Here is a 9,872-nt window from a genome sequence, read left to right as displayed (position 1 = left end):
AATTGTTTCCCTAATAGCCTCCTCAAGAAACGGGAAAGTATCATAAAAAGGAAAATAATATATTTTGGGTAATTTTTAAAAACCTCCCCTGAGGTTTGGGCTTGTTGCAAGTAGATGGCGGAATTGATTTATTTGTAAAAAACCCCCTACCGTCAGTTAAGTTTAACATTGACCGTTAGTTGACCATGCAAAGACAATATTACCCTTAACAATAGTTTGTAAACGAAAATAACTAAAAAAACTAAAATTATTGGTGCAAAAAGCACAAACCCTATTTTTTGACAATTTTATCCTTGTCAATTCTAAAAATTTACAATATCATAGGTAAAGATTATGACTATTTCATTTTTAAATTTTTAATTTTATCTTTCTTGTAGGAATTTTAAGGAAATATCAATAATTTAAAGAGGATTTTTTAATTTTTTAATTTTAACTTTTTTATAGGAACTTTAAGAAAATATCAATAATTTAAAAAGTGTAAAATAGCTAATAATTTTGGTTTTTTTTTTAGTTATTTTCGTTTATAAACTATTGTTAAGGGTTTGCACGGTCAACTAACGGTCAATGTTAAACTTAACTGACGGTAGGGGGTTTTTTACAAATAAATCAATTCTCGCCATCTACTTGCAACAAACTCAAACCTCAGGGGAGGTTTTTAAAAATTACCCAATATATTTTTCCGCCATAATGTGCAAGCCAACTCCCTATTTCATGGAAGTGACTTTTTGGAAACTTCAAGAGCCTGAATCATGCATTTATCATGTGCGGTTCTGAAACGACCCGCCCCGAATCCCCCCGGGGCGAGTCAATCTAGTCTCATCAAAATGGACTTGATAATAATCTAATTAGTAAATATTCTGCCGAAAATAATCTAACTTAGTGAGATCAGTGAGTGGATAGTAGTTTTTTTATAAATTAATTCTTACTTTAAAAGAAATAATCATATCATTTCCAAACACGATTTCATCAAACCATATACAAGAAATAAGTAGTAAATCATTTAACATTTAAACCAGATTACTAACCATGAAGATCATATCACAATATCATATAGATTACATAAATATGAAAAATCATCACCAAACAAGTACCTAGGGAAATAATCTCGTCATATCTAGACCTCAACGGACGGGCAACGACGTACTATCTGGGTACCGTCACACCCCGGAGCTACACGGATAGATAGGGAAATACCATCTCATATCTCATCATATCTGTGCATGCATAATCTAGTCCCTAAGGGACAAAAGCCCCCAAGCACACAACCCAAAGCCTCTGTGTGTACTCAAACGGGCCCCAAAGGCCAGTATCTCATTCGTATCATCTGTATCTCAAAGTATGTTTGTATCTCTGTAATCATCATACCGCATGCATATGCCCCCAAAAGGCCAAAGCGCCCAAAAACACGGCCCAAAGCCTCTATGTGTGTTCAGACAGGCCCCAAAGGCCTCTCATCTCATCTCATCTGTATCACTGTATCTAGAGGGAATGGTATTGTCCAATGATTTTAAAAATAATCTCTATACTCATATTCATGTATATTCTAATCATACTTTAAATCATACATTCCTTTTCATTATCACATCTAAATCCACTTTTCTCATCTTTAAAATACTATCATATTTCATTCAAAGTCGATACACAAAACCATTGACCAAACATTTTAATAAAATACCAATGCGTGAATAAAATCCATTTCGAGGAAATCATTAAATTAGAACATTTAAAATACTTATTTCGCAAACATGCTTTACTATCATAATTAACTATGAAAATAGATTTTGTATATTCCACTCACAGTGACAATGTTCACGCTCGGTTATCGTCCGCGTCCGTGGACTAGTTCTCACCCGCGGATCCTCCTAAATCAAGGAAACGACATAATTATTTTCTGTAAATCGGAGTTATGACTAAATTTATGCAATAAACTCGAAACGAACATCTATCCATAATTTACAACTCCCGTGTTTATAAAATTACTAAAATACCCTCAAATCCGTAAATCATTAAAATACTCTGAAATCGTAAATCACCGAATTACCCTTGGAATCGTAATTACACCCAATCCTCAATTCCAGGAATTACTAAAATATCCACAGACTCAAAAATTACAAAATTGCCCTCATAGTGTGAAATTACCGAAATGCCCTTGTCGGTCAACGCTGGCCGGAAAGCACGGGTTAGACACTTTTGGCCAAGCTGAGTTCAATGATACCGCGGTGAGCTCCAACGTGCGGTAACGATGCCGGAATCTTGCTCGGCAGCCATGAATTTCCCACAATTGGCCGGCGGCAAAACAGTGATTCCCGGTGGCTATGGATGGTTGGAAATGGAAGAGGGAGTCGTGGGGAACAAAATCCAACTAGTGCTGTCACCCAAAACAAGCAAAAATCCAGGCGGAGCAAAGTGTAAAAGTCCTGGGTTTTCAAGCTTCGATCGTCGGCTTTCCAGTTCGTTTTCGACAGCGAGGATGGCAGGGGAATGACGGCCGACTTCTAAGCTTCAGATTGGTACCACGCTCAGCCGAAACGGTGGCCGGAAATGGAATTTACGACCGGGTCAAGGTCGCGGGTTTCGAGTCGGGTTTTCGGGTCTGTAGTTGGGTCGGTTTGGCAGCTTCCCCTCACTCTCTCATACGTGCATGTGTTTACCCTGTTTCCAGCTTATTCTTTTGCTTTTATTAATGTTTAACTGCCTCATTTTTATTCATCTTCACATATGTTACAATTCTCCCCACTTATAAAAATTTTGTCCTTGAAATTTACGTACCTGATAAGAAAAGATAGGGATACTGAGCTCGCATTAAGTCCTCGCGTTCCCAAGTAGCCTTTTCCTTTTTATGATTTCTCCACCATACTTTTACTAGAGGAATGGTTTTATAACGCATAATTTGGTGTTTCTCTTCCAATATCTCCACTGGTTCCTCTTTGTAAGTCAAAACTTCCTTCAACTAAATTGGTTGCTTCGATAACATATGACTTGGGTCATATATGTACTTCCAAAGCATTGAGACATGAAATACATCGTGGATTCTAGATAACTCGGGTGGTAGAGCTAATCGATAAGCTAACAGACCGATACGCTTGATGATCTCATATGGCCCAATGTAACGTGGGCTTAGCTTCACTCGTTTCCCAAATCGAAGCACCCTTTTCCAAGGAGATATCCGTCTGAAAACTCTATCACCAACTTTGAATTCAAGTTCCCGCCTACGCTTGTCTACATAGCTCTTCTGTCTATCTTGAGCCACCTTTAATCTATCCCGAATCAATTGTATCTTCTCGTTAGTATCCTGGACTAGTTCTAGACCAAATAACCTCTGCTCACCAACCTCATCCCAACATACTAGAGTCCCGTATTTTCTACCATACAAAGCCTCATATGGTGCCATCTCGATACTAGCTTGATAGCTGTTGTTGTAAGCAAACTCCATCAAAGGTAAATAATTGTCCCAATTACCTTTAAACTCCATAACACAAGTTCGCAACATATCCTCCAGAGTTTGAATAGTACGCTCTGACTGTCCATCAGTCTGTGGATGAAAAGTTGTACTGAAGTTCAACTTAGTGCCTAAAGCATTTTGCAAGCTAGTCCAGAACTTAGAAGTGAAATGTGAATCTCTATCTGAAACTATGGACATAGGTACTCCGTGAAGTCGAACTATCTCAACCACATAAATACTCCCTAACTTATCCATCGAATAGGTGGTTTTGAATGGTAAGAAATGAGCAGATTTTGTAAGTCGATCAACAACCACCCAAACACTATCATGTCCTGTCTGAGTACGTGGAAGTCCCGCTACAAAATCCATGGTGATGTGCTCCCACTTCCACTCAGGAATAGGAAGCGGCTGAGAACACCCTGCAGGCCTCTGGTGTTCAACCTTAATCTGCTGATAGACTAAACATTGAGAAATAAATTTTGCTATCTCTCTCTTCATACCCTACCACCAGTAATGATCCCTCAGGGTACGATACATCTTCGTACTACCAGGATGCATTGTATATGCTGAACAGTGAGGTTCTTCCATGATCTCTTCTTTTAGATCTTTAATATCAGGTACACAGAGTCTATTACCCATGACTAAGACTCCGTTGCCTCTCACCGTAAAATTAGTTCGTAAACCTTTTTGCACATCCTCTTTCAACTTCATTAACTGTGGGTCCTGAGCTTGCATTTGGTGAACTTTGTCAATCAAAGTCGACCTAACTCGAAAGTTAGCAATTAAAGCTCTATAATTTTCAGCGTTCAACTCGATTCCCAAATATCTCAACTCAATCAAAAGAGGCATATATTTCACTCGCAAGTGAGCTATAGAGCTGGAAGACTTCCTACTGAGTGCATCAGCTACCACATTTGCTTTGCCCGGATGATAATCGATAGTGCAATCGTAGTCCTTAATTAACTCAATCCATCTCCTTTGTCTCAAATTCAACTCCTTCTGAGTAAGCAAATACTTCAGGCTCTTATGATTAGTGAAAATCTGACACGTTGCCCCATATAAGTAATGCCGCCATGTCTTGAGTGCAAACACCACTGCTGCTAGTTCTAAGTCATGTGTTGGGTAGTTTTATTCATGCTTCTTAAGTTGTCTAGAAGCATGAGCCACCACTTTCCCATGCTGCATCAACACACAGCCCAATCCCTGCCTAGAGGCATCGATGTATACCACAAATCCTTCATTACCAAATGGAAGTGGAAGAATTGGTTTCACAGTCATCATCCCACTAGAACTTAGCATTCTTTCTGGTTAACCGTGTCAGAGGACCAGCCAATCCAAGGAACTTCGAACCTCTGTGACATTTGTAGGTTGTTCCCATTTCACAACTGCTTCAATCTTTTGAGGATCGATATCACATGGCCCAAAAATACTACTTTGTCCAACCAGAACTCGCACTTGCTGAACTTGGCATATAATTGCTTCTGTCTCAAAGTCTGTAAAATAGTCTGCAAATGCTCTACATGCACTTCCTTGCTTCAGGAATACACCAAGATATCATCAATGAATACAATCACAAACCGATCCAAGTACGGGTGAAATACCCTATTCATGAGATCCATAAAGGCCTCCTCAACCATGGAAACAAATACAACATCAACTTCATTTCCTTCATCATCTTCATCCCATATCTCTCTTTCTTCTACTCTATCTCTTCCCAAATCATGTTCTAAGCACATAGCCTCCAAAATTGAGAATCTTGTTGAATATTCCTATATTCCAGAATCTGCTCAAATCAATGACTCCCAGTTTCCCATCATGAGTCCTTACAATCTCTATAGACAAAAAACTTTTTTCACTAGAAGTATCCGAACTCTGATTTCCACTAAAAGACCAATCCCAAAAGAATACATCCAGTCATCTACCCTCGGATCTCATCGCCAACTAGAAATGAGAAGGGTACACGCACCTCCATCTTGGAGGTGTACGCTTAATTCTCACTCTTCATGGCAGAAAAGGCTGATGAGAACCATCAATGGACCATTAAAACTTCAAGTGATCCTTTGCACATTCATGGAGGCCCAATTACAAGAGCAAGAGCCAAAAAGATGCAAGCTGCTTTAAATGGATTAATTGAGAAAATATGGATTGAAAATGCAATTCAAGATGCAAGACATCATGAATTGGGCTTGAAGAGAAGACAAGGCATTGTGGGCATTATTCAAGTCATTGGGCAGCCAAATACACAAGTTGTATCAAATGCAGAAAGGTCAAATTCGGAATAAAAACTGTATTGATTGAGGCAGAATTAAAATGCAAGCTATATACCGTTGGAAAGATAATTAAGTTAGATTTCCAATAAATTTTACAGAGCTGGATTTGGAGTTCTCTAGAAGGAGTTATGACCAATTCTTTACAGCTTGTTCAGACTTGGGATTTTCAACGAATCCTTTGTTTTTCAACTTATTTGTTTGTTTTGTTTCAAGCTTGTCAATGTGTAAGGTAAGTCTACCATCAATGATGGTGGGCTAACATTAAGTTTGTCAATGATAGCATTAATTATAGTAGGCTAGCATTAAGTTTGTCAAAGATAGCATTGATCATGGTGGGTTGGTGAAGACTTTTGAAACATCTTTTGACAAACTTACTTGGAGGGTTGTTCCAATGTTTCAATTTGCATTTTTAGGATCTTGGGTTCCTTTTAGCCTATTTAAATTTAGCAACCTTGGTATGTAAGGAGATGAATGTTATTTTGAATTTGAAAGATTATTCTTTCTTTGGTTCTTTTGAGAACTAGTGAACTTATCAAGAATTTACATTCTTGTGGTGTTCCAAATTTAGACTTATCACTCACCTTCTCATCTTTTTCTTGAGTGTGGCGTCAATACCCTTCTCTATACCTTTGGTTCATGTTTTCTTAAGCATTGGGTCAAGGTTTTTGTTTGCCATAAATCTGTTTAGAACTTTCTTGGGAAGTTGAAACTACAAATTAAGTGTAGGATTGAAAGTTTCATTGTGGGATTCGTATCAAAGGCTTACCTGTCACAGCTAGAATTTCTCTCCTAGACACTAGGTTCAAATAGTATCAACACGTTGTTGTAGGAACCGTTCTGACAACCCTCCAAGCTAGCAATGTCTTATTAACCTTTTACCCAAATTTCAATCTCTCTCTTGAAGACCCTAACCTTCCAACAACTCTTAAGGTCCAGATCCAGCTCCAAGGAGCAGAACAAAAGCCCCCATCAAAGATTGCAACCCTCCATCACCAAATAGTGTATCGATTACAAAATCATGCACTAGATCTTCCCACACCATACACTACTTCTGATGCTTTGATGGTATTAGCTGACACAGACACAATTCCAACCATCATTCATATCCCCAAACAAATCCGGAAACAAGAATTGCTCAAACTCATGCCTCTTGAATGGCTAACCAACTATGAGCACTTTCACCAAAATTCTGAACCAATACAAACCATAGAAGCCACATTTGACAGACGACCAAATGGTCAAGTCAAACTGTCTTTTCAAACTCTTGACACCAAGCCTATTTCAGACAGTCCATAGCTTTCCTATACTGCTATGATCACAACAGTTCAAACTGGTCAACAAAAGAAACTTCCTATTCATGGTTTTTCCTCCAAAAGGTATCCAGTATATCCAGATAAAATCAATGGTCATTTCATATGGGATGTTCCTGAAGCCCATATGTGCAATCCGGATTGTCCTTGCTTAGATGATACGGATATTGATGAAGAATTGGAAGTTATGCGGAGAAAGAAAAAGAAGAAGAAAAAATCTTCTTATCCACCATCATCTTGCAAATCTTTTCCTCCACAACCTCCACCAGATCCCAAACCTCCTGTTCATCCAATCAGATCTTGCCTTATGTTTTCAAGCCACTCCTATGAGGAATCTTTTCCTCCACTTGAAAAATAGACAGACACACAAACCCGAGTTACCTCCAAACCCTTTGTCCAATCTCCAGTTACAGCCTCTAGGCAACCTGAAGAGCCAAAACAGTATGAAGCTGTTTTAAACTGGAAAACCAAAAATGCCAGTGCTCAGAATCAAACTCTTCAGCAACTCGGTAAGAAGATTGATCATGTTGCCAGTTACATCTCTCAGACCGAAACTAAAGTTGATTCCATAAGCAGTCGTCTTGATCAGATGTATATCCATCTCCAAGATCGGATCTCCGAACTCGACACCGATCTCTGACGAATGATCAACAACCACATTTAGGGTCCAGAGTTCAATAAAAAAAAAAACTGAGATCAGAAAACGCAAAGCCGAATTGACAAGAATTGATGCTAAAAAGACTCGACCTTCCCTTTTTACTCAATCACAACCAACACCAGTATCTCCTCCATTCTTTGAAACCTATACACCTTTCTACACACCATCCAGACCTCAACAACATGTTTATAATCAGTTTTTTGGGTTCTCGCACCTTCAACCGACTCCTCAACCATCTTCACCCAGAAAATCAAAATCCAAAGTCAAAATTTCAGAACCACAGCCAAAGGTCCCTTCATCTTCCTCTATTTCCACCATACCACCAGAAGATTTCCCACAGGACATTCCAGAGCCTCTTAAGAAAGATAAAAACCCAATGGATCAGTATCATTATCATACTGTCCAGAACCAATCTTCTGACTCCTCTGAGCCAGACACAATTGTTGACTCAAACCCATCTGAGTCCAACATGTCTTCTTCAAACTCATCTACAACCTCAGACGGAACCTCAATTGACTCTGAGTCCGAATATGCTGACATTACATGCATATTAATGGCCACTGAAACTGCAAATCCAGGTGCCTCTACTTCAACACCTATTTTTGAAGATCATCCTTCTGATCAAACATCTCAAACAGACCCAATGCCGCCACCAGTTCATGAACACCCAACAAAACCATCTTCAGCATCTTGGTTTACATTTGATGACATTCCTCGTCACAAATGGTCTGCCAGACTTCAAGAATTTGCTGCATGGATTAATCTCCAAGGTACCAAACCTAATGCTCAACCCCAAGCCGTTCTTCGTGAATTCATGGCCCGATCCACGGGTTCTCTACGAGACTGGCTAGAAAGCTTAGGAGAATAACGACAGATCAAATTCATGGAATCCCCAATTGGAACTGCCCTCAATATTATTCATGAACAATTCATCGGTGAAAAAATTATTTCCACTGATGCAGACAGGAAAGACTATCACCAGATGAAGTGCTGTTCTCTCAAAAGACACCTTCTAGATGCTCATTACAAAAGAATGAGTATTTTATTTTACAAGCTGAATGGATTCAATGAGCCATCTCTTAAACAGGTCTTCATAGCTTCTCTTCCTTCTGAATTACAACCAAATCTTCAAAGAAAACTTACAGCCACTAATCTGAGCATAGCTGATATCTCTTTGGGAAAGATTTTTCAAATGGCCATGCTATCTCTTGATAAAATCTGTGAGCAAAAAGAATTCTTCAAAGATCTCATGGAAGACAAAAACTCCTTTTCTCAGGCTTGTCACAAACCTTATCTCAAAATCGAGTGTAAGGATGAAACGAAATGTGTTTGTCCAACCACAAAGAAATGACATTTCCATAAACACTTCCACAAGAAATCATCCTCCAAAAAACCTTTTTGGTATTTCAAAAAGAAAGATGTTTCTCAGTACCGAAAGAAAAAAATCCAACCGCTGTTTCGTCTGCAAGAAACGCGGTCACTTTGCCCAAAATTGTCCCCATAAATCTGCCAAAGTTGTTCGTCTTATCCAACATCTTCAACATTCTTCTCTGTTATCTGAGAATGAGAATGTCGAATCAAATTTTTCAGAACAGTCAGCTCAAGATGACCAGACTACTTTCCTCATAGTAGAATCCTCTGATTCTGAAGATATTTCCGTAATCTCTACAGTTCAAACTGTCAACCATGTTTTCACCATTCCTAGACCTTTTCTCAAGATGTCCATCCTTCGTTCTAAATTCCATAAACCGGTTCCTGTTATCGGGTTTATTGATACTGATGCAGACACTAGTATGATTGATCCTTCTGTTCTTCCATCAGACTGTTGGGAACATCATTCCAAACTTTTCAGAGCAGTTAATGGTGAAACTTTTGAAACAACTTTGATTACCAAAAAAACCCATTAGTATTCAATTCTTTCCGAATTGTTTAATTTGGAAAAAGATTGTAGCCTCCAAACTTCCAGATAAAGATTTACTCATAGGTTTTGACATTCTCCATTTAGTTAAAAACTTATTCCTCACCAGTTCTGGAGTTCGCTACAAACAAATGTTCTTACCCTATACAGATATTCTTTGGCTGTATGCCCTTTCAGAAACACCATCTCCATACAGTCATATCTCACAAAAGTTCTTAGAGTTCTGTCCAGAAATCATTCACAGTTCACATCCTTCACTCTTTGGAAAATGCAC

This window comes from Citrus clementina, unplaced genomic scaffold (assembly GCF_000493195.1).
Source record: "Citrus clementina cultivar Clemenules unplaced genomic scaffold, Citrus_clementina_v1.0 scaffold_1, whole genome shotgun sequence".
NCBI classification, from domain to species: domain Eukaryota; kingdom Viridiplantae; phylum Streptophyta; class Magnoliopsida; order Sapindales; family Rutaceae; genus Citrus; species Citrus x clementina.
This window is presented reverse-complemented; position numbering follows the sequence as displayed.